We start from the raw sequence: 27268 nt of genomic DNA, 5'->3' as shown, positions 1-27268 counted from the left end.
GGCCTTGGCTGGGACAACTGGGCTGACTCCACTTCATTCCATGTAGTTCATCCAGCAGATGAGGTCAAGCATTGTTCTCGTGATGAAGGTAGAGGAACAAGAAGGGAAATCTCACAAAGCCTCTTAAAACCTGGATGAGTAACTATCACAATGTCAAAACTGTCTTTGTCTATTGGCCAGAGAAAGTCACAAACCCAGCACAGGATCAAAGAGTAGGGAAACAGATTTCACCTCTTAATGGGAAGAACTTTCGAGACACATTGCAAAGTATATGGCTATAGCATAGAGGTAGAGAATCAAGATCTTCCTTCAAATCAACCCTTCACAGCCTCAATAGCACCATCTTTCCTTCGTAGCTCTTATTGAAATATTTACATTTTTGCTTTGCTCTTTGGTTAATGTCTGTCTCCCCCACCCCACTAGATTGTAAATTCCAAGAAGGCAAATGCTTGGTACTTTCACAGAGAATTTATTCCATAATTTTTTTTTTGTAATAAATGAGTACACAAATGAATGAATTTATCTGCTAGGGTAAAGAAAACATCCTAGCTCTGCCAAGCCTGAGACACAGCTGTCTCAAACTATCTTTGACAACCATTCAAAGCAATGGCAGACTAAGGTAGGATGAGCAACGGGTACCTCACAGAGTTTCCCCAACTCTGAGGAGGCTGGAGGTGATCTAGGCTTCTTTGGTAACTCTATCAAGAAGCAAAACACATACTTCTATTGAAAAACAAACAGATAAGAATAATAGCTTTTTCCGGACCTCTGTTCAGAAAATAATTAATAAATATACTGATTATATGCATTTTACTGATAAAATGATCAGTAAAATAATCTTTTTTGGTCAGCCACAAGTAATGTCATTATTTAATTCATTGATAATTTCATTTTAGCCTCAAAGTAAATTTGAAAACTAGTAAAACTTCATTGCCAATTTGGTTCAATGAATAACAGAAAGAAGAAATAATTATAATAAAAAAAAGTCTTTGTTAAAAACTGAATTTTCCCTACATTCCTTTAAAACATTTGGCTTTGTGATTAATGGATAGGCTTTCTGTTTGAAGCTGTGGAATTATAGTAGTTTTCTCATAGAATATAAAGAACCAGGATTTTTTTTTGTTTTTTTGTTTTTTTGTTTTTAACAGCAATAGGTTTCAGCTATTTTTTAAAATACGGACTTTCTACCCTTGTAAGAACATTTTTTGATTTTTATTACTCATCAGTTATAGGTTGTATAAAATATGAAACATACTGCTGAACAACAGTTATGACCCCTAGCTCTAGCCAAGCTTTCTTTGTCATAGTTTTTCATTTCCCAGAGCGGTCACATTTTTTAAGCTCAAAAATTGACTCAATGGAAATTGTTAAATAAAAATAATGTTGCGATTAAACTAGCTTTAAAAAGTTGAAAGCACCCTGAAAGATATGCAAAGTTCTTTTCAGTGCTGTGGTAGAAAGGTCTTTCTGACATGTATTTTTTATTTCCATTTATTTTTTTTTTTAAACTATGGCTTTTGTGGTTTAGGAATTTATATTCTGTTTTAAAGCTTATCTTTTCAGTGTTCAACTCTCTGTTGTGCTATATTACAATGTGCAATCATGTTGTAGATGGAAATGAAAGTCATTTTTAGAAAACACAGCCAATTTACCTGCCCTTCAGCTGCTTAATAACATTAGGCAGTCACTTGTTTTGCATCAAAGCCTTGTGAAAGTGATTGTGTTTAAAGCCCTTTGTGGAATCCAAAATGGAATGTCAATAGCCTGTTCTTAGATTTTAGGAAGTGGAATTCATTTGTAGGATGAGCTTCAAAACTAAATTAAAAAAAAAAAAAAGTCATCATTAACATAAGCATGAAATAAGTTCACATCTCTAAAGTATTCTTAGGTTGAAATAAGTACTATTAGAGGAGTCTGTTACAACTTTTTTAAAAGTTAAACTATCCGTGAGACATCAGAAAACAACAGTGGTATAAATGTCAGAAGACTCTTCAGTTCTGTCACCAGACCTGCCACAAATTTTGTGGTAGGATATGGTTTGAGCATTGGGAGTTTGGAATCAAAGGATACCGGTTCAAATCCTAACTCTGTTACTTCCAGTTGTACAACTTAAATTTAAGCAAATTACTTTACCTCTAAAAATCTCATATTCCTCATGTGCAATTTAGTGATAATTATTGATTTTACTTCGTAAGATTATTAAGACAATGAAGACATCTGATGCCTGGCATAGCAACTGGCACACAGGCCTCAGTAAGTGTTAGTTGACTAATCAGTTGTGTAAACTTGGACAACACATTGGTGTCTTGTAAGTATCAATCACTATGCTAGGTACTCTACACAAAGTATCTCATCTTAGGTATTCCTCAAGTCTATGAAGTAGATACTAAAAAGACAGAAAACCATGGTTCAAACCCATAAATGAGCAATTCCAAACTCATGTAATAGTTTTTGTGTCTCAGGATTTATTTCAAAACTGAAGAATTCTGGTAAGATGGAATAAACATATACCAATCCAAAGTGAACTATTAAAAAAAGAAAAAAAGGTGGTCCAGTTCTGACTGAAATACCCTGATACCTTTCTTCCATACTACACAGGTCAATTCTTCCTTTTTATAAATTTGATCAAAGTTAAAGCATTGATCTTACTACCTGTCATTTTTTTTTTGCCTTAGAAATAATGTATATGGTAAGCAAACACATGTCCCAATTTGTGGTATCTCCTGTCAAAGTCTCAACAAGAACCTAACCATTCTTGCCAATGCTATAGTCATCAATGCTCTAGCCTGCAGCTTCTAGAAAATAGCCAAAAAATAAAACTTAGTAAGGCTCTTATCTTATCCACTGAATCCTTGCATAGGATTCATTGACTTGAAGGAAAAACAATTTTTACTAACCTGTATTTGATATAGAGCATAACCTTTAATTATAATTATGTTGACAAAATAACATTAGTGTCAAGCAGCATCTGTGTCTTTATCATCAATTAAAGTCACAAATATTCCATATCACTTTACAATCATTGTAGATACCTCAAATATTACGTTTGACTATTTTAAACGTACATTACTTATTAGATCAACTACTAAATCTTATTACTTAATGTGCTAATAAAGAAGCATAAATATTACAATATGACAAACTTTAAAATATTTCTACAATTACATTTGAATGATTGGTCTCTTTTATAATGTCATGCATTTTACTGCATGCAATAAAAAGTATTATTCTTAAAAAGATACTTCAGACTCCCAAAGACAATGACAGCACTGAAAAAACAACAACAACAACAACAACAAAACAAAAACAAGAATCCCCTAATCAAAGGCCAGAGCACCAACCACTGTGAAGTAACAACAATCTTCACCACCAACACTAAACAATGAAATGTTAGTCTTTCAAAAAAGTCAGCATAAATTACTGGTGTATTCTACTGACTGACTGTATTCTACTGACTTGTTATTTATTTACCAAGCACCCAGAATTGTTCTCATAATTATTAACACTCATGAGGGGTTAAAGCTGCCAGCTATGGACTTGATTTGAGGCAGCAAATAAAATCTAGTATTCCCTTCAGCCATTAACACATAATTTCAGAAACTACAGGTAAAAGATTGTGTTGTGGAGGAAGAACTTCTTGTGCCTTTCAAGGTCTTTCTAAACTGGACGAAGTATTATATTGACATGAGAAATATTAATGGGAGAAAAACAAATTTAATAGCATACCCATGAGAAATCCAAACAGACATGGAAATTCCAGAGAGAGTGAAGCAACAGGACACTTACACAGGCTAAGGAGAGGGACAGGCCTAAAGCTACATTGGGGAAAAGAGCCTTTAGCTGGAAGGTGAAAGGAGATGTTCGGAAGACAAAGGTTGCCCTATTAAGCACATAACTTTCTTAGGTAAAGAGGAATCTCTGTTAAAAGCTCTCTTTCTGGTATAAGCAGGCAATTTGGGGGTGGTGGTGGGAATTGGGAAACTTTTCCTGAATCTGTTAGGTTTTAATTGCTTCTACCTCAAAATAATGTTCATGTCAAAGTCGCCCATCTTAGTGCGTCCTGCCCTTGGCCCCTACAATTGTCAAGAAGTTCTAGGAAATAAAGCAGTCATATCACTTATCTTTTGCTAAAGCCTATTAGGCATGACTCTCTGGCCTCAAAACAAAGACATTTACTTGGCAAAACTTTGAACTCTGAATGATCTTGCTTCTTTCTCATGTCTTGCCACTGCATAGAACAGGGTAAAAATTCACTGATAGGATTTTTAAACGTGGCAGGAAAATACACTTTAAACTGTGAATATTTACAACCCTTTCACTTTTCCATTTCCACAAAGAGAAAGGATCCTTTGTTTGGGGCACCAAGATTTTTGTGCTACTCTTTGTAATTCTGAAGAATTGAAGAAATGTTTAGAGGGACCATAGAATTGGGGAGGAGGCAGTGGAGAGAGAGAAAAAAGAAAGATCCTGGAACTAGAAGAGTTGGCCTATGAAGGGCATTTTAAAAAAGAGAGAAAATAAACTGGAACTACAGTTGGACTGTGTGCTACTTTGGGAAAAGATGGATGAAAAGAAGCTTCTGAGGAAGTTCTATTATCTGGAGACAAATGTAATCCTACTTGACCATCCCCTCCAGAAAACTTTAAATCGACATTGTTTTTCTTTTGAAGGTATGTTTATAGGGTTGAGGTAGGCCTAAGGCAGGAACAAGAAGGTCTAGTTTTATTTGTTTGAGGGTTCTGTAAACCTTTTAGATGTGTGCGTGTATGCCTACCAAGCATTTGAAAACCACTAGCCGACATCCATCATTTTACCAAATGTCCTTCATATCTCAAGCCACAGATTTCTCTCCCAAGCTTCTCTTTTGAACTTTCAGCTATTTCCTTGATAGCTCTATCATGACATCTGATTGATATGTAAAATGCAACATGCTTAAAATTAAACTTTCCTTCCCTAAAAGCTCGTCTCTCAGATTTCCTGACTTTGCACAGATTATCATTTGTATGAGCATTTTCTGCATCTCTCAAGGTAATATCCCAGGACCTTTTTGCTCACCTCATGAACTCATTTCTATTTATTATTAAACACATAATCATTGAATATAGATGTGTTGGTATTGATCTAGACACAGGGGATACAGTGATGAAAAAGACACCTAGGTTAAAGTTGACCAAAAATATGGGATGATTTTTTTCTGGAATTTTTTCCAACCACCTCTGTCCGTTGTTACTATCATAATCATAATTCCAACCATCATTTATTTATGTGTGGGAAACTACTATTATCTACCATCTGGACTCTCACTTACCTTCTAAACTTCCATAATCTCCACTAAATTTTTATTTTCTTATTCTTTGCTTGTGAGGGGAAGCAAAATAATGACCCTAAACATTCCACTTCTGCATGTGGATTATTTTGAGCTCAAGACAATCAAAATCCAGTAGACTCAAAAAAAAAACCTTTACTTCTCCCTTAACCTACAAGAATTTAGACAGAGAGCCGGGCTGAAAAAGAGAAATATTACCTGAGATAACTCTTTATCTACAAGACCTATCTGTAGAGGGCAACCATTTAATTACCAGACATCTGCGCATCTTATTGTCCTGTGAATTGCCATTCTCCCCCTTCAAGTCTCCAGGCCCCTATTCATTCCATTCCTTAGCTCAAGATGGCATATAAGCTTCAACTGATCAACTTTTCCCTGTGTCTCATATTCTTACAGGGTACAGTGTACATACAGTGTATGTATATAATTAAATTTGTTTTCCTCCTGTTGGTCTATCTTATGTTAATTTGGTCATTAAAGCAGCTAAGGAATCAAAACCAAAAGAGAAATTTTTTTCCTCCCCAGCACTTGGAAGTATCACATGATACCCATCATCTACAGCATAGAACCCAGTCTCTTTAGCTAGCTTTATTACCTTCTAATCCAATCCTGACATTACTGGTTAACTTCATCATGTCCATGTGTATACTGATGCATACCCTTCTACTCACTCTCCTTTGAATAAGCCTATGATATTGTTTTGTCTATACATTTGTTTCTCAGGCATGGGAATTTTTTTTTTTTTCTATTCTCCACATTTATCTGAATGTAAAACTTACTTAAGAAAATAACTGTGGCCCATATTGATGAATACCTTAAAAACCTTGGAATACACTCTAATTATCTCATTCATTACTATTTCTGATTCTTACAGAGCTACGGGAGGAAGGGCTGGTTTTAGTTTGGTCAATTTATAGATAAGGAAAGTGAGTCAAAATCAGGTTATGAATGACTGAGATGGTTGAGTAAAAAGGAACTTATCTAGAAATTCTGAGTCTTACTTTTTTCGAGCATTTTCCACCGTGCCATGTATTTAACCAACTGAAACTTGAGTTCAGAATTACACTGAAAAGGTTAGAATTCTGGCAATTTAACAAACAGCAAATGTATCCTCCTAATGGAAACTTGTCTCTCCCCTAAGGGTAAATAACTTGGTCAATTAAGATTCTATGTGACACAAATGCTCTGTTGTGGGGCTGAATGTATCTCCTTGAAAAGCGCACAGCCCTTCAGCTTTCATTCCATCTCCATCTCCCTGACTGGGTGAAAATTATTGTTGATTTAACATTCCCAGCCTCCTTTTAATTCTTGGATTGATCTGGATGATGTTAAACTGGCTTGTCAAACTCAGGTTATGTATTGGGATACAGAGGGAACCCCTGGGACTCCACGGAACAGTTGATGTCAACTGGAATATGATGAAATCCTGTAAAAGCTAAATGGGCTATAAAAACACTGCAGTGAGGCCACCGCAGCGGGACAAACAGGAAAAAAAATTTTTTAAAGGCAAAGGAGAAAAAGAAAAGAAATTGCTGTGGAAACACAACCAAAAATTGGTGTTTGTTTTGTTATGCCCCAATAATGGGTCCGTGATTAAAGGAGCGAGACTGATATAAAGCAAAGGTCAAGCAAGATTTATTTCACGCCAAGCATCAAGAATCTAACCAAACGTTCAGGGACGTGCCTCTTACAAGAGAGGGTGACCCTTCCCTGTTTCACAGACTAGCTTTTAAGGGCAAAGGCCATGCAGTTGGGCCTGGCCACGCACAGGTGACCAATGAGATTGTAACACACACAGGAAACGCCGCAGTGATGCTAGGTGACTAAATGAATTACAATTTACCCTAGTACACATTTGAACCAGCCTATTACACCTTGATTAGGATTGGAGCCAAAAAGGCTCCCAAAGGGCGGGACCCATACTCCTTGGTAAACAGGGAGACAGTATACAACCCCTCCCCACTGATCGGAGGTCTCCACCTGGCCTGACCCACTCGTGTATCTGGACTTTGTTATCTGGAGCTTGGGACTTGTTTTTAAGTGAATCCCCTGGGGGAAGGGGAGCAGGGACAGTTTAACTTTAATGAAAGCCTCTTGCTAAATAGGTCCTTACAGCTTTATTTAACCCTCTAACTGAAAGATATCCCTATATGGAGCAAAAAAATTGCTCTCGCTTAGCTTTTTTAAGGTCAATTATGCTATTCGTGTGCTAACATGTATATTTTTATACTTTGTGTATTTAATGTGAATGGTTACTTTTTATCATAATTGCAGAGAATGAATAGTCACCAATTACATTTCATAGAAAAACTCATTTGTTTTGAAAATGTATCATTCTTGTCTGACTGGAAAGAACCAGGTATATTTGTAGAAAAGTAAGAAAAAAAGGTTTATCTCTTGAAATGCACAGAAGTTATATTCTTTCTGCTTTTATTAGAACACATTTGGCAATGAAAAAAATATTAAGTTGATTAAACCTCAAAAACTACATGTTTATTTCCTCAACCAACAGAGACATGAAAGTTGGCTGTGAAGGGGAGCAGAATTGCCACCCCAAAATATGTATTTTGGCATTAAGATTATTTTAAACTAGCTATTTTAAGCAACAGCAAACATGGGGTGTCTGGGTGACTCAGTGGGTAAGTGTCTACCTTTGGCTCAGGTCAAGATCCCAGAGTTCTGGGATGATGTCCCACACTGGGCTCCCTGCTCAGCGGGAAGCCTGTTTCTCCCTCTCTCACTCCCCCTGCTTGTGTTCCCTCTCTTGCTGTGTGTTTCTGTCAAATAAATAATTAAAATCTTAAAAAAGAAAAAGAAAAAAAAAAAAAAACAGCAAACATAGGAGAAGCTGTTAAAGGCTAGTAGAAGCTACTCTCTTACAAGGGTATTTAAATTATAAATACAAGACATTTACATATATAAAGGAAGTCTTGACTGTAAGGATACCTTCTTCCTTTTTGTATCTGGAAGAGAAGCTTGACTCTAAGTCTCCAGAAACTGTTATCAAGGAGAAAGCAATGGCTTAAATCTGCATAACAATTATACCTTTGTTTACTGTGCCTTTCCTGGTAACCTGCTATAAATGCGTGTCCCCAGCACATTCTTTTGTCTTACGCTGGTGATGTTATTAAGGTGATGGTGTGGGCCATTCTGGAGAGTTACTCGGGTTTTTTTGGGTCTCTCCTATGTATACAGGAGGTATATATATATTATTAAACTTCTGTTTTTTTCCTGCTAACTTTTATTACGGGAGGTTTGCCTTAGCCAAGACTCTGGAAGGGTAGAAGGAAAATTATTTTTCTTCCCTTACAGAAGTATAAGACATGAAAGTGAATAGCACTTTCCATCATCTTTCAAAAGAGGTTGCCCTCCACTGATTGGAGAATGACAACATTAATAAAAAACCTAAGACATTCTCTCCTGTCTCTTTTAAATGCTAGTATCTTAGCATTTTTAAAAACCTAAGACATTCTCTCCTGTCTCTTTTAAATGCTAGTATCTTAGCATCCACGTTCATGCCAACAGAACGAGCACTATGGACAAATTGGCTTGTTCCTTTGAATGAAACCTGTGGCAGCTTAGCTAGTCGTAACTTTAGAGCTTGGGTTTCTTCCATTTATTTCTAACCCTAATGATGTTATTGAAAGACGTATTTCTTTGTTTCAGTCCTAAAACAGCCCCTGGTTATGTAATATTTCACCACTGAATGGCTTTTTTTTCCCCCCCTGAATGACATTTGATTTCCAGGGATATAGGTCTACAACACTGTACATAGTCTAAATATTTTGCTGGAGATGGGATTAGGCAAATTCCTTCTGTTGCTGCTTTATATAGTGATTAAAATGTCAGGCTTTGCATTTAGACCCAGGAGAGTCAAATTCTAGTTCTCTAGTATATTAATTGTGAATTAGCACAAATTACTTTAACTTTTTATGCCTCAGCTTCCTCATCTTTGAAATGGGACCAGGAATAATGGTATCAATACGATTTACATATGGTATTATTTAATCCTTGTATACGAATTATGAAGCATTTAATTCAGGCTTGGCAAATGATACTCACCAATGAACAATAATTTATTATTATTAGTTTTCATTCAGTTATCCATTAAAACACTCAGAAGAGCTTAGGAAAAGAGATATATTAAACTACTTTGGAAATTGATTAGTGTCTCTGTGGGAAGACCAGACTCTTGTCCTTCTTATGCCCTACCTGAATAAGTCTAATATGTGTGTGTTTCTCAACGTAATTCATCCCCAATGAAATTAGTTCCCAAGAGTATGGAAGGATATTCACCAATTTCATTTCAGACGAAATTAAATGGAGTAGCACAAGTGATGACACACACTGTAAATGGGCTAAGGATTCTGCATATTAATACAGACTCCAACTTCTGCATGAGAAAGGAGCATTGAACTTACTCAAGGTCAGTTAATCTCCATGTAAGGCTTAGTCTCCTATCCCACAACATTATTGCTATAGGATAAAAATTATAAGGTTAAAAGGAGTATTATTCAGAGAATTCAGACAAAACACTGTACAGTTAGCTCCAGAAGCTGGCAAGTCCAATTATCAAGGTGAGAGCTAACTCCTGGTGAGTTCTCTATTCCTGGCTATAACTCTGGTGTCTCTTCCTTTACTTTTAAGGGTCCCAGTCCTATGAAATTAGGGTTCCACCATTATGACCTCATTTAACTGCCCCTCCCAAAAGCTCTATGCCCAAATACCAACTTCAATAAATTTTGAAGGGGACAAAATGCAGTCCATCGCAAGGACATAGCTTTAAAAATGTTTTCATTACTAAAATAAGAAAAAGAACCATATTTTAGAAGTCAGATGCATATGATCCTGAAGTGAATAGAAAAAAATAAAGAATTTATGACACTGGAGTGGGTTGCAAAAAGCAGACCAGCAGAGATAAGCAAAGTGTAACAGGAAATGGAAAATGCAGTGGCAATATGAAAATTTTAAACTCGGAGACTTTAATTACCTTACTAAATCACTCAGAACAGTTACTCCTCAAGTCTTCACTCTAACAGAGGAGTTACTGTGACTAACACATTTTCCTTAACATCTAGTAGTTGGGGTTCAACTGCAGATTTTCATGAAGAGAATTTTAGGAATATTTTTTAAATGAATTGTAAATTACAGTATTTAGTGTGAGGAGGAGCATGGAAAGAAAGAGATCCAAAGAGAAGAGTAGATAAAAAAGAATTGGGGCAAGAGGGTGGCTTACCAGGTTAGCCATCGGACTCTTGATCTCTGGGTCATGAAACTGAGGTCCATGTCAGGCTCCACACTCAGCCTAGAGTTTGCTTGAGATTCTCTCTTTCCCTCTCCCTTTGGCCCCCTCCCTACTTACACTCTCTAAATAAATAAATAAGAATTAAAATTAAAAGAATTAAGTAAATTATTATAAGAAATAATAAATAATTAGTTAAAGGGAATTAATAAGGTAAGGACAAGTCAGGAAGAATTCAAGGTGGAAAAAAATAAAGTAGTAAATTCCTCAAGAAAAGAGTAGAAATTAAAGTAAATGACAGGAAAACAAAAAAAGCAAAATGCTACTTCGGGATAGCACTTACACCATTACCAAATATTAAGAGATGATCTAAATAATCCAAGCCAGGAGCATAACAAAAATACTAAAACGAAAAGGGGTTCAAATACGTGTTCCCTAGTCTTTTAATAAAATTTCGGTGATGTCTTATTCTGTAAGTTACTTTAGGGAGTTGTCCCTGTCTTGCACTGCCTCTTATCCCCACAGTAACTTTAACTTGCGAGCAAATTGCATTGCAGAAGCATTTGTGGATTGAATTCAATAAATATTGATGTTCTTACTACATACCAGACAGTGTGCTAGTTGCTGAGGATGTAAAGATAAATGTGCCTTGGTTTCTGACCTCAAAGAGTTATCAGCCTAGTTAAAGAGAAATATATTATAGATATCCAATATTTACTCCTGAAATAGAAGCAAAAATCATCTGTAAACAAGGAGAAGTGTTGAAGAAGGACTAAAGTTCTGATTGTGGAAAAAAGGTGAATATTTAAAGTGAAAAGAGAAAATTTAGTGCCCGTTATAATTCGTTAACCTGAGACATCCTTCTCCATATTGGTATCAAATACAGTTCATCCTCGAACAACACAGGGATTAGGGGTGCCAGCCCCCCCACCACATGCAGTCAAAAACCCACAGAGCACTTCTGATTCCAACAAACTATTAATAGCCTACTTATTGATCAGAAACCTTACCAATAACATAGAGTTGATTAACACATATTTGGTATAGCATACATGTTACATACTGTATTCATACAACAAAGTAAGCTAGGGAAAAGGTTATTAAGAACAATGTAAGGAAGAGAAAATAGATCTATAGTACTATAAATACATATACCTTATGTATAAGCAGACCCATACAGTTCAAACCCATGCTGTTCAAGGTTCAAGGACTAGTCTCTAAATCTTCATATTTCAGGCTAAACTTTTTCTTCTAATTATTCTACACATTGGATTCTCTCTTCATACCATGAACTTCCTATATTTCATATATGAATTCCAAAACACTAACATATCTTTAAATCCAGCCATCTCCCCTTTCAATTTCACTCCTGAAAGGACAAACCAAAAATCTAAAAGTCAGTTTTAGGGCTATGATAAGAGCTGGAAACAACAATAACCACAAAAGTATGGTTATCTAGTTAAGGAATTATCAAGCCACTTCGTAAAGCAATCCAATTTCTAGCAAGTCCTATCAAATAAATTCTGCCCAAAAGAGTCCAGCAAAATATGAACTAGCTGCCAGAGGCCTCTGACATGGTTCAGGTTTGTAACTCTTCAGAATTTTGACTGAAGCTTTTCAGCAGCCTTGGCTAAATCACCAGATGGGTTTGAAAGAATGTCATTACAGAGTCCTTATGTGAGTTGGCAAATAGATGTCAACAAAAGCTTTGTGCTTTATCCAGACCAGCCCATGCTGAGAAGACCAAAGTCTGATTCTCGGTGCTGAAATATTTTCATCTAAAAAATATTTTCCCACCGAACTCTATAGCTTTGTGCTCATGCACTTTCCTTCCCTCCCTCCTTCCCCTTTTTTTTTTTAAGAAAAAAACACAAGATATTTAAACTTAGACCTCATGAGAACAAAATACTTTAAATGAGTACCAATTTCAAAAGGCACACTAAAAAACAGAGGTTAAACCCAAGAGACTGGAGAATAACAGCACTTCAAGGAGATCAAAACCTCGGGGTACCTAAAGCAATGCATGTATGTGTATATATACATGTATATATATTTTTTCTTTTTGTGTACTATCTTCTTGTTTTAAATTTGTTACATGAAACAGATGATGGGTCATTCCTCTGAGAAAAGAAAGAGAAATCAGCGTGACCAGTTACCATTGCTTTCAGAAGTTCTGTCTTCTAGATTGTAGCAGATCCCCATCTGAAACTGACTTTTACGGAAAGCAGTGCACAAGCATTTCCAGGAGGAAACCTTTTAAGTCATGTCTGTGTAGGACAGGCCACCTGGGTTGTAGAATGGCCCATCTGTTCACACTGGCAGTCTCCATGAGAGGCAGGAATGGCTACTAAATTGAATGTTCTATACAGCCTCCATGATCATTGAGAGGGGAAGCATCAAATGGCTCACCCATGCTGTGGCCCATCCACGTGAAAACACTGACGCGGCGGCAGACGTCCATGTGCCAGGCAAACCTGGCAGATGTCCTCAACAGGGAAGAACAAGCAACATATTCGCAAACTATGCTTCTGGTCATATATGCCTCATGAGGGGTTGGGGTAAACAAGTATACAGTGTTGACTGAGCTGAGAGGGGGCAGAGAAGCATGCTATTTCCAAACAATATCACTGTATTCGTTAAATTTCAATATGTATTTAGTTATGACTTTTTTTTTTTTTAAAGATTTGAGCGTGAGAGAGCAAGCCCGTGAGAGAGAGAGAGAGAGAGTGTGCACACATGTGAGCAGGAGGAGGGAAGAGGGAGAGGATCTCAAGCAGACTCCCTCCAGAGTGTAGAGCCTGACTCGGGGCTCAATCTCAGGACCCTGGGATCATGACTGGAGCAGAAATCAAGAGTCAGATGCTTAACTGACTGAACCACCTAGGAGCTCCTAGTTGTGACATGTATGAAGGGTCCCTCACCACCTCAGTTCAAAGAGAAATTCTAAATTCCACCTTGAGTAGGAGATAAGTTTTTTCCTTTCATGTCCCAATTTTTCAAGAAAATTTCTAGTCTGCCACCCTCAAGAAGGTTTAGGGGGGTTTTCAGGTGTCCGGGACTGCTAGATGACAGAATTGTCTACAGGCAATGGTAGGAACTGGGATCCCACACTAAAGATAGTTCTGGGGCTTTGATTTCCTTCCAGTTTCCTTTATAGAGATCATTCTCGCCTTTCTCTCATCAAGGACTCTGCTTCCTCAGTTCCATTCTTAGAACCCATCTGCCTTCCCCACCCTTTTCACAGTCTATTACCTAGATTTGTAAAAGAAAAACTTATTTTGCAACCTTACATGCATTTCAAATCTTTCTTTTTAGCCCTTGGGGAAAATGTTTCTTTGAATATCTGTTCTACCTTTGGATGAGCTTAAAAAGAAAAATGGCTCACAAGATACCACTGGCATAGCAGAAAGGGAGGAAAATACACAGAACACCTATATATTTGTGCAAGGAATAACCCTAAGTTCTTAAACACATTATCATATATTTCCCTCGGAATAACACTCCCCACAGACATTGTTTGCCATTCTAAACAGAGGCTTAGAGGGGTGCAAAGTTTGCTCAGCTGAGTAATGAGAGCAGTAGCCCATGTCACAGGTGAAGTCTTAAGATGACAGAAGTGTCAACAGCAGAATGTATCACCCCAAAATATGTCTCTCTGGCATAAAGGTAGTTTGAGCTGATTATTTGAGAAACAACAGACATCAAAGAAAATCTAGAAACCAAGCTGAAGTTATCCTTTCATAAAGAAAATTTACATTTATAAAGGAAATCTCCCTTTGTGTGTCTCCCTTTCTGTACCGGGAGGAGAAGGATGACCCTCAAGAGAATGTTATCAATGGAGAAGGCACTGACTTAAATTTGCATAACAAAGTTTATCCTTGTTTACAGTGCTTTTCCTGGCAACCTCCCACACCCAGCCCTCCTCCTACACCAACATCTTTCCTGTTTAGCAGAAGGTGGTATTTAAGGTGGTGGGTTGGACCATCTCAAGGAGTTGACTCATTTTTCCTGGGTATATATATACGTAAAGTACATATGTAATTAAACTGTTTTGTTTTCTCTTTGATAATCTGTCTTAAGACAGGGGTTCTTAGCCAACAACTCAGAAGGTTGGAGGACACATTACTTTTCCTCCCTTACAAGTGATATTGAAATTATGAAATACTTCCATTTTTTTCTTGGCCTGTTAGAGCTCTAATAAGGTTATAATATATTAAAGTGAGATATTAACCATTGCTATAAGTTTCCAGACAACAGTTCTTCTGCTCAGTATGGAAATCGCCAACACTTAGCACACTGCCTGGCACATAAGTGTTCTATAAAAATTTGTTGGTACGGCTAAGGCATAGAAGTAGAGCTATAATTCATGTGTTTCCTAATTTTTCTTTTCTAGTGTGGATGAAGCCCTATGTTATTCCTTAGCCTTAGGACATAGAGTTGTATAGATTAATATATTCACTCATACCTGCATAGGTATTTCAGTGTTTTCTGAGTAATGTAGTATATTAGCTATTTGTGGCCTTACTTCTGTAAGTAACCCACCGGTAAGTAATGGGAGTATGTAAGGAATAAATATCTCATTATTTACCTGTTTGCATGCAGGTCGAACCCACTTTACTTCACACAGCATGCAAAGTCTGTGGCTCTCTCTTACTCTTCTCATGTCGTCAAAAGGTTTATTTCCTACCTCTGTGTATTTTATATACTTTTATAACAACACTTCTTTTTTTAAAGATTTTATTTATTTATTTGACAGAGAGGGAGATCACAAGTAGGCAGAGAGGCAGGCAGAGAGAGAAGGGGAAGCAGGCTCCCTGCTGAGCAGACGGGGCTTGATCCCAGGACTCTGAGATCATGACCGAGCCAAAGGCAGAGGCTTAACCCACTGAGCCACCCGAGCACCCCTATAACAATACTCTTATGAAGATTTTTACTGATGCAGGGTCAGTGGAAGGCACTGTAGAAATGTTGGCTCCTATTATTGAAGGAGGAGGCAATTCTTGCCAGAACAAAATTTCGACGAGCCTAAGAAAAATTTGGTTTAGGAAAAAATACCAATCAGGGTCTAACCAGAAAAGAAAAGGAAAAAGGAAAGGGAAAAAGAAAAGGAAAAGGAAAAGGAAAAGAAAAAGAAAAAAACCTATGCCTCAATTCAAAGCATCTTCAAATACTCTCTCTTGGTGAGGAGAAAATACAATGTGCTCAAAACCCAGTTTACCTTCCAAGCATCTTCTCATTGATTTTATTGTTATTTTTATTTGATCTGCCAGCAATGTAGTACCTTCCCCATGTACATTACTCATTGACTTTCAGAACATGTTGTCATTTTAGTGGAGTTCCAGAGGCAGAAATGGAATGTTACTAAGTGAAAATGGTGATGCTTACTGATAACATTCTAGATAGATGTTTTATATATATTACAGAATATGGATTTTATAGACATAATTTTAAATCAGGTTCACATACACATTACTGACATACATGTATTTTGAGTAGGGTGGAACATTCATGAATACAATAACTGCATAACTTAAGGGTTGACAATGTATATATGTGTATAACTAATTCCATAATGACCCAGTTATGTCCATCATATCTAGAACCTATTGGAAGGGAGATCTGTCAAATTCATGAGGGATAAACAGGCATATATTATTAAGGGCAGGGTAAAAATCATTGAGGGGGTGGAAAAAATTCAAACTTTGTCCCTATATGTACAAACAGACTGTGTCTTTATTTTAAGTTCCTTTTTCAGAGTAATTCTGAAGACAACAGACCTGATTCATTCACTCTTCAATTGACTATATATTCAGATGTTTAGGATGAGGATTTATGTTAAGAACAGACCCTTATAAACAGCCCTCTCCTCTCATATATGAAAGATAAACACACAGAATCAAAACAATGACATTAGTATACACTTACACCTAGTCATAAACATATTCTAAATGATTAAAAAAATAATTGCAGCTTGTCCCTTCGTAGACCATGGTGCTAAGAATTAATCACACGTGCAGTGGATGCTGGGGTGTGTCTCCAAGATCACTCTCTTTAGGATCAAGCCTCTTACTACTTGTCAGGAGTTTTGACTGTGGCCACTTAGATATATGTCTGTCTCTGCAGGAGAGAGTTGCTTCACCAAGCCACACTCCTCCTTGTGGACCGGGGCAGCCAACTGGCAGAGATGGGGCAAAGGCTTTCATTCTTGCTTCAGTTTGGGACCTTTCTGAAAGTCCATTCCAGGTCCAGAGCACTCCATGGGATTGGTCGTGACCCCTGTTGCTAAGGTGTTACATAGTTCAATTTCTCCCTCCGCATCTGTTATTCCTTTCACAGGTATTGTTTTGAGCGTAGCCCTGATAAACCTCATACACACACACCTCCATCTCAGAGTCTATTTCTTGACAGTCCTATTAATGGCAATGTGATTTTTAAAAAAACAGAATTTGCTGGGGCTATCTCCGGTGCATATTATCTAATATAATACACAAACTGATCCAGAACTACTACCACCAATTTCCACCCCCAACAACTCTTTCTTCACGGGGGAGAATGTCTAAATTTATTGTTCTTCATCCCATCTTGCTGGCTTGGCCCAATAAGGGAAAGATAAAGGGTCATATTTATCTTCATAAATGGTTCTTTCTACTTGCCAGATCTGGTCTGGGCCGGATGTAAAGAGGCCATTACTCTGCAAAAATGGAAATCAACTTTCTCTCTTTCTTTATGGTAATGAGGGTACACAGTATACATACCAACTGGTTTGAAAAAATCTTGAGTCCTTGCTTATTTTCTGCTTCAATAATCTTTATTGAACAGCAATGCTGTTCCACATGAATAATATTTGCTTTATTTGGGGGACCCTACAATTCTTTATCTCAAATTCATTGTGTCCCTGGTCTCTTCTATACATCTCCTTAGTTGTTTATAAGAATAAGCTTGCTTATTCTTATAGAGAGAAACATGGAATATAATACTAATACTTAGAGTTTTTTGTAAGTTGTTTATAAGTTTTTATAAGTTGTTTATAAGAATAAGCTTGCTTATTCTTATAGAGAGAAACATGGAATATAATACTAATATTTAGAGTTTTTCTGTGACATAAAATAAACACTCAAGGACCCATTTCTCTAAAGGGTATCTTCCTAGATGACCTAATATAAACCTGTGATAGGATTCCCTGAAATTCACTCCCAACCATCTCCAAATCAGCAATATCATCCTAATAGGAAAAGGAAACTATCCTAAGAGCAAACTCTTAGGTAGTCTCATTGTCATATTATGTCATATTACATTATTTCATTTAAAAAGAACTAAGGAGTAAATAGGAAATAATTATATATTATTTATTTTATGCTCACATTATGAGCAGGATTTCAGGTTAGGTTTTCTAAAATAGCAAGAACATGTAGCCATCTCATTTCTGCCTATAAAACAATAATGAGCTAGGCTAAATATTAATAAAAATGCCTAGTATTAGAAACCAAATATTGAAAAAGAGACACAACCACACTTTTCCCACCAAATCCCACTGAATTTTCCGTATCTGTGTCTCTAATGATGCTAATCGAGGCAAAACTGCAACTTATATCGAACCGTTCAATTATAACTGACACTTACTGCAAGCTACATTAGGTCAGTTGCAAAGCTCTGCAAAAGTGACAGCAGTGAACCAAAGGAGAAAATCCAAATGCAAACAGCAATGGCTTAACAAGAAATCTTTATTTTGGCAAAGATTCCAGAAGCAAAATAGAATTCAGTTTTCCTGAGAGGGAACTCTGGTATGGGAGAAAATAAATTTTAAGGCAAAGATTCTGTCAGAGAATACTATGAATGCAAATAGAGAAAGAGAGAGAGAGATGTAAAATCTTACAGCATCATCCCTAAGAACCAAAGGTCTTACCATCATCCACTACACCTTACCATGAAGCTCTCAAGAGAATTCATGACCCTAAGATAATGCAGTTTTAAGTTACTTTTAAATTATTTTAATCAAAACATTTGATAAGGCCATGCTGCTATTCTTCTTTTTCCTAGGAAATATTTTAGAATATGAACAATAGTTATTATTCTAAAGAGTATCAGCAAATGCCAAGAAACTGCCAAAAGGGATATGGAATCAAAGAATTCCTCTATTCCCAGAAGCCTCTTTACCCACAAAACTAAATGCCTTATAAGCAGTTTTCCATATTTTTTCATTGTATAAGAAAATAGGTGATTTCCCAAATGGTAGATATCAGAAGCATCAGAAATCTCCTTTCCCTCAACATCTTTTTTCTTTATTGCTATAATTTCTAAAGAAGAAAGGGGAAAAAAGCATTCATTTAAAAAGAACTAAGGAGTAAATAGGAAAGAAAACATCTTTTGAGCTCTTACTATGCACTAGAATTATAACTCTTTTAAAATTATCTCATTTAACCATTAAAAGTAACAGATATCAGTTAATTTTGTCATGGTTTCTGCCACTCCCAATAACTCATCATTTTATTCATTTATTTATTCAGCAAATGTTTATGGAACGCCTACTCTGGGGTAGGGGCAATGTAAAACGCTGAAAACACAGAACTGGGAAAAAATTATGATCAGAGACCCCAGAAGCCAATATGGTCATTAACTCATTCAATAATGTTAGCTTCCTCTGGAATTCAGCCAGAACACTATGCAGAGGATAATTAGAAGGTAGAGAGAAAAAAAAAAAATTAGAAGAAGAAAAAGAAACAGTGGTAAACAATGATAATATGAAATGAAGTCTTTGAAGGATGCAAGAAAGAGATGTTATTTCCAGCTGAATGTCAGTCCCATTCACAAAACAGCCTTATAGTAATGCCCCTTTTTATAAGATGATCTGATAAATATTTCTATTAACAATAAACTAAATCAGAATTAAGAAAATTCATTGGAGACAGAATTTGCCCTTCCTACCTCAGATGAAAAATGAGATGTCAAGAGAAGAAAGATTTGCTGAAGACCATATAACTGCGGGTATAGCAAAATCAGAATTTTAACCCAGCTCTGAGTACAAAGTACCCTATAAACTCCGCCTTTTTAAAGATAGTAAGAAGCAACCCATTCTTTTTAAGGTTACATGGAACCTTCTCTAGGATAAGTCACATGTTAGGCTACAAAACAAATCTTAAAGTCAAGAATCTTTTTTTTTTTTTTTAAAGATTTTATTTATTTGACAGAGAGAGATCACAAGTAGGCAGAGACGCAGGCAGAGAGAGAGGAAGAAGCAGGCTCCCCACTGAGCAGAGAGCCCGATGTGGGGCTTGATCCCAAGACCCTGCGATATGACCTGAGCCGAAGGTAGCGGCTTCCCAAGACCCTGCGATATGACCTGAGCCGAAGGTAGCGGCTTAACCCACTGAGCCACCCAGGTGCCCCTTAAAGTCAAGAATCTTGACTGAAATCATATCAAGCTGCTTTTTTTGACCACAGCAATATAAAACCAGAAATAAATTACAAGAAAAATATAGAAAAAACACAAATACATGGAAGCTAAACAATATGATGCTAAATAATAAACAGATCTATCAAGAAATCAAAGAGGAAATTTAAAAAGACAAATGAAAATGGAAAAACCTTCCCTAAATCTTTAGGCTGTAGCAAAAGCAGTTACAAGAGCAAAGTTACAGCAATATAGGCCTCAACAAAAAAGAAAAATCTCAAATAAACAGCCAAAGCTTTTACCTAAGGAACTAAAAAAGAGGAAAAAAGTCCAAAGCTAGTAGAAGGAAATAATAATAATGTTTATAACAGAAATAACTAGAGACTCAAAAAACAGTAGAACAGATAATGCAACTAAGTACTAGTTTGTCAAAATGATAATATTGATCAACTTCAAGCAAAACTCATCTAGAAAAAAAAGAAGACTCAAATGAACAAAATCAGAAACAAAGGAGGAGAAATAACAACCAACAGCACAGAAATACAAAGGATTATAAAAAATATTATGAAAAATTATACAGTAACAAACTGGACAACCTAGAAAAAAAATGAATAAATTCTTAGAAAAAGAAAATTTGAACAGATTTCCAACAATGAAACTGAATCAGTAATCAAAAACCTCTCAACAAACAGAACTCTAGGACAAGATGGATTCACAGATCAATTCTACCAAACATTTAAAGAGTTAATACCAATTCTACTCAAACTATTCCAAAAACTGGAAGAGGAAGCAAAGACTCCAAATTCATTCCATAAGGCCACTATTACCCTGAAACCAAAACAGACAGACACCACACAAGTAAGAACTACACACCAATATCTCTGATAAACATTGATGCAAAAATTCTTGACAAAAAAATCAGCAAATTGAATTCAACAATACATCAAAAAAATTATTCACATGATCAAATAGGATTTATTCCAGGGATGCAAGGGTAGTTCAGTGTTCAAAACCAATATGACCGATCACATTAATAAGACAAAGTCACAGTATACAAAATTAATATACATAAATCTGTTAAATCTTTTTTAATTTTTTATTTATTTTATTGGACAGAGAGAGAGAGATCACAAGGAGGTAGAAAGGCAGGCAGGAGGGGTGGGGAAGCAGGCTCCCTGCTGAGCAGAGAGCCCGATGTGGAGCTTGATCCCAGGACCCTGAGATCATGACCTGAGCCGAAGGCAGAGGCCTAACCCACTGAGCCACCCAGGCATCCCTGAAATCTGTTAAATCTTACAAACTAATAACAAAGTAACAGAAAGAGAAGTTAAGAAAACAAACCCATTTATAATCACATAAAAAAAGGATAAAATACCTAAGAATAAACTTACCCACAGAGGTAAAAGACCTATATTCTGAAAACTGTAAAATATTGATGAAAGGGGCACATGGGTGGCTCAGTTGCTTGAGCATCCAACTCTTGATTTTGGCCCAGGTTGTGATCTCAGAGTCATAAGATCAAGCCCTGTGTTGGGATCCTCACCCAGCAGGGAGTCTGCTGGAGCTTCTTTTTTCTCCCTCTGCCCTTCCTTCATCCTCTCTATAAAAGAAAAAAACTCTTTAAAAAAGAGTGATGTGGAGGGGGCAGGAGGAATGGGGTGGCTCAGTGATGGACACTGGGGCAGGTATGTATTGTGGGGAGCGCTGTGCATTGTGTAAGAGTGATGAATCACAGACCTGTACACCTGAAACAAATAATATATTATATGTTAGTAATAATAATAAAAAAGAAAGTTCCCATTTAAAAAAAAAAAAACTAATGAAAGAAATTAAAGAGAACACAAATGAAAAGCTATCCCATGGTTGTCAATTGCAAGAATATTATTAAAATAGTCATGGTACCCAAAGCACTCTACAGATTTAATGCAATCCCTAGCATTTTTCACAAAACTAGAACAAATAATCCTAAAATTTGTATGGCAGCACAAAAGATCCAAAATAGCCAAAGCAATCTCAAGAAAGAACAAAGCTGAAGTATCACAATCCCAGATTTCAAGATACACTATAAAGCTGCAGTAACCAAAACAAACAAACAAACAAATCGACAATAGATCAATGGAACAGAATAGAGAGCCCAGAAATAAACTCAGGCTTATAAGGTCAAGTAATCTATGATAAAGAAAGCAAGAACATACAATGGGGAAAAGAGAGTCTTTTCAATAAATGGTGCTGGGAAAACTGGACAGCTACATGCAAAAGAATGAAACCAGACCACTTCCTTACACCAGTCACAAAAATAAACTCAAAATTGATTAAAGACCTGAATGTGAGACCTTAAACATAAATATCTTAGAAGAAATGTATATACATACACATACATTCACAAGAATATTACTCAGCCATAAAAAAGAATGAATTCTTGTCCTTTGCACCAACATAGATAGAACCAGAGAATATTATGTTAAGTGAAATAAGTGAAAGACAAGTTCCATGATTTCACTTACATGTGGAATCTAAAAAACAAAGAAAACAAAGAAAAAATTAAAAACAAAGAATATATTCAAATACAGAGAACAAACTGGTGTTTGCCAGAAGAGAGGTGGGTGGAAGAATGAGTTAAATTGGATAAAGGTGATTAGGAGGTTCAAACTTCCAGTTATAAAGTAAATTAAGTCATAGAGATAAAAAGAACAACATAGGGAATGCAGTCAAAAACATGTAATAATGTTGTATGATGACAGTGAGCACTAAATAATACATAGAATTTTTGAATAATTATGTTGGATACCTGAAACTAATATTGTATGTTAATTAACCTGAATAAGAAGTATAAAAATAGTAAGAAGCAAACATGCCTGGAATAAAGAAGTTGAGTCAAAACCTACCAAGACATGAAAGACTGATATTCTAGCCTTCAGAGTACTAAGCTTGATAGGAGAAAGAGAATAGAAGAATTTTTGGCCACATACAATAATTTTCAATTCCCAAATTTGCCTCTTACTATACGAAAAACCACAACTTCATATTTTTGCTTATAGATGAATGATCTTTGGGTTGTGATGTTCTGGGTCTACACAGAGTATTGGGATTATTGTGAGAAAATGTTTATAAAACTTAAGAGAACAATTTCCAGTACAATTCATTACATTTTTGGCCAATTGATATGTCAGTGATGAATCTAGGCCTCAAGACCCAATGGCCATCTATTCTGATATTTCTACAGAAAATCAACTTTTCTTAGAGAGTCTTAGAATTGGAAGTAACTTAAAAGATCATCTAATTTAACTCTTTGGAGAGCAGTGTTCAATAATATGTTCTGTGAGATTTAGTGAGAAGGATTAGGTTTAACCTGAAGCTATTGACTAGACCCAGAATGGACACAGCTGGAACTGCATAACAACCTCAAAATGCAGTGGCTTAAAATAATAATTTGCCATTATGTTCCATGGTTCTTTGGATCGATTTGGCTCATTTTGGCAGTTATTGCTCAGGATTTTAAAGGTGTTTTTTGTCAAAGGGTAGTAGATCCTGGAGTCATCTAAAAGCTCCACTGACTCACAGTTGGATGCTGGTTGTTGGCTGGGAGGAGTTCAGCTGAGCTCTCTGTTAGAGAAGCTGAACATGGCTTCCACACGTGGCATAGGTTTCTGAGAACATGGTGTGTAAGTTCCAGAGGGAACACCCATGAGCTAAGAGATAGAGGGCAGAAATTTCAAGGCATCATATGACTTGAACTGGTAAGTCCCAGAACATCACTACCATCGGCTATTCAAACAAGTCACTGAATCTACCCTACATCCAAGTGAAGGAAAATTAGATTCCATCTTTTAATGTGTAGGGCAACACATGCACACAAGGAGGAAAGGGATTGATGGTGGTCATCTTTGGAGAATATCTACCAAAATGTCTTTCCTTCATATGTAGTTCGATCAGGTGAAACTTTAACTTTCAGTTTTACTGTCTTGACTTCCCTGCTTTTTGCCTTTTCCTGTGGTCATGAGAGTAATGTTTTGGGGTAGGAAATAATATATCAAGAGTGATCTTCTTCCAGGAATGTCAATTCTGGGCCTAATCAATAATGAGATTAAATAAAACGAGCCTAATCCTTCTCTCTGAATCTCATAGAATCTACTGAACTGTGCCTTCTAAAACACTCAAGTAAATGGCCTTTAAAATCTTTTTTTTCAATTCTAACACTTTATAAGATGATTTTCTATAGGAATATTTATCTTTACATAGCCAATTATTAGATAATTACATAAACTTTCCTGATAGAAAGAAGTAGGGAAGTTCTACTATTGTTCTAACAGAATTCTATCCGGTACCTCTCTGCTGGTTGAGTTTTTGCTACCTTTAACAGTGCCTGGAATGTAGTTACTACTCAGTAAATGTTGGTTAAGTCTTGAATGGTTGAGAGAATGTTTGTGTGTGCATGATACCGTTACCAGTGTCTGAAATAGCACATTGATATAGTACCCAAATCCCAGGAAAGGAGAAATATATTCTACTTGCATGGATGCAAAAATAGATAATTTGAGTGACATTTCCATAGCATAGTGCAAGTAGAATCATAATTTCTGTTCTTTATTGCATAGAGCTGAATGTTATACCCATAAGCCAAACCCTAGTAGCCATTTCCTCATTGTGCTCTAGGAGTTAAACAACACTCTAGAGGAACCTGGGTGGCTCAGTCAGTTAAGTGTCTGCCTTTGGCTCAGGTCATAATCTCAGGGTCTTGCATCGGGCTCTCTGCTCAGTGGGGAGTCTGCTTCTCCCTCTCCCTCTGCCTCTGCTCATACTATCTCTATTTCAAATAAATAAATAAACTATTTAAGCCAAACAAAACAAAACAAAACAAAAACCTCTGGATACTCTGAGTTGGGTAATTAAGTTACAAACTCAGTAGATAATAGAAAATCAAGTTTCTAATAAAACCCTCAGGTTTCTAATATAAATCCTTCAAAGATCTATCTAAGATATAATTTCCATTTTAATCCTGTTTCTGGATAGAAGTCAGCCAAGCTCCCTTGGGACCACAGGCCAATGCATGCACAGCCTGCCTCTGCATCTGTAAGAGAGCGGACACAAAGGCAATGTAATTTGAATTGGTCAGGTGCCCCAGCATCTGTGCTTCCAAGGTGATTCTGAAGGTTCCAGGTAATGGGGAGTTTGGTGGTTCTGGCTCAAGTCCATTTGGCCTGGAGGGCCACGTGCTTCAACATTTTTTTGAAACAGTGTTGCTAAATTCCCGACACTCCTTTTCCTCATCACTGATTAAGAAAATGCAATTGATTCAAATATGGTATTATGATTTCACAAGTCCCTCTATTAGCCTTAGAACAGATGTACTGCTACATATTGCCAGAATCTGAGTAGTTTGGCTTTGGTCCAAGCTCTGCTCTACACACATAGCAATTTTGTAGAGAAAAGCTTTGTATACCAGGAAGAATTAGGCAAATTCCTTAGGTTACAGATCTTTTCTAACTTCTCTATATAAGGAAAACCTTGCAACAAATCATTTTCTCAAAAACAATAATGTGCTTTTTTTATCACTATATTTCCTTATACGTGACTTGTTTTTTCCCCTCTTCATCTCAAAATATGTATCTACTTCAAGTGCAAGGGTTAGGGAAGCAGCTAAGGTTTGGCTTCTGCCATTTCAATTGAATTTTAAAGTCTACAGAAAAACAATACATAATGAAAACTAGGATTTGTCTCTTAAAAAAAGATTTATGCTAATCTTCTTATCATCTTTCTCCCATTTATTTTTTTTAAGATTTATTTATTTGGGGGGGTGCATGGCAGGGAGAGAAGGGCTAAGGGAGAGAGAGAGAGACTCCCAAGCGGATTCCCCACTGGTTCTGCAGTCCAATGCGGGGCTCAATCCCATGATCCTGAGACTGTGACCTGAGCTGAAATCAAGAGTTGGATACCTAACTGACTGAGTCAACCAGGCACCCCTATTTCTCCCATTAAAATATCACGAAATAATCCTTGTTAATTTGGTCACAGAATTTTACAAAATGGAATTATTTCCCAAACAGGAAGAAAAGAAAAGAAGGAAAGCTATGTCCAGTCTTAACAAATTGAAAAGAGGAGTTAAGGAAAAGAGGGAATAAGAAATATGCCCAAGCCTTGCTTGACCAGGCCAAAGTCATAAAGAAAAAAGTGAAATATGTCAGTTGGGTAGAAAAGAATCCTCAGAGTAGACAGACCTCTGTTTCACTGCTCATTTGAATGCGAAGAAGAGACCCCTAGGAAGGGTACCCCTAGAACTTTATAACATAATTCCAAAAGAATAAACAAAAAGGGGTTCATAGCATACTCAGATTGAAAGGAAAATTAGGTAGCACTCAAGAGTTGCTATTTGCCATTAGTTCCAAAGTTCCAAACCAGAAATTCAGGCATGCCTCCTAAGATTCAGGAAGCGTGGTAGCTCCTAAAATGGGCCCAAAGAACACTACCTTCTGGTATTCACAGCCTTTGGAGTCTCATCCTTTAAGTAACCTGAGGCGGATGTCAATTCTGTGATTAGCTTTCCTATATTGTGACTTCTGTTTTACCAGCAGATTCTATTACTTTCCCAGCTTGCACACTTTAAAGAAGCAAACTGTCATGGTGAAGAGACCCACATGGCAGAAAGCTAAGAGTGGCTATAATAGTCTGCCCAGGCTGCCATAAAAGAATGCTACAAATTGAGTGCCTTAAGTAACAGAAAATTATTTTCTTACAGTTGTGGAGACTGGAAGTCTAAGATCAAGGCGCCATCACATCAGGGTTGGTTTCTGGCTACCATCTCACTGTGTACTCAAATGGCTTTTTCCTCTATGTACACATGGGAACAGAGAGAATTCTGGTGTCTCTTGCTCTTTTTATAAGGACCTCAGTCCTACTGGGTAAGGGATGACCTCATTTAACCTTAATTACCTCCTTAAAGGTCTCACCTCCAAATGCACATTGGGGGTTTGGGCTTCAAATTCATATGAATTGGGAAGGTAAGGAAGGACATAATTCAGCACATAACAGTGGCCTCCAAGCACCAGTGAGGATCTGTGGCCGTCAGGGCCAACAGCTAAGGAAAAACTGAATGCTGCCAACCACTGAGGGAGTTTCGAAGCAGATCCTTCCCTAGTTGAGTCCTTAGGTGAAACTGCCAAAGTTGACTGCAGGCTTGTGAGATACTGTAACACTAAGGATACAGATGAGTCATGCCGAGATTCTTAACCAACAGAAACTACAAGATAATAAATATATGTTGTTTTAAATCACTCAGTTTTGTGGTAATTTATGTTAGACACCGATAGAAAGTGAA

This window comes from Lontra canadensis, unplaced genomic scaffold, assembly GCF_010015895.1.
Source record: "Lontra canadensis isolate GAN:19392208 unplaced genomic scaffold, GSC_riverotter_1.0 scaffold20, whole genome shotgun sequence".
Classification (NCBI taxonomy): Eukaryota; Metazoa; Chordata; class Mammalia; order Carnivora; family Mustelidae; genus Lontra; species Lontra canadensis.
Note: the sequence above shows the minus strand (reverse complement) of the source record.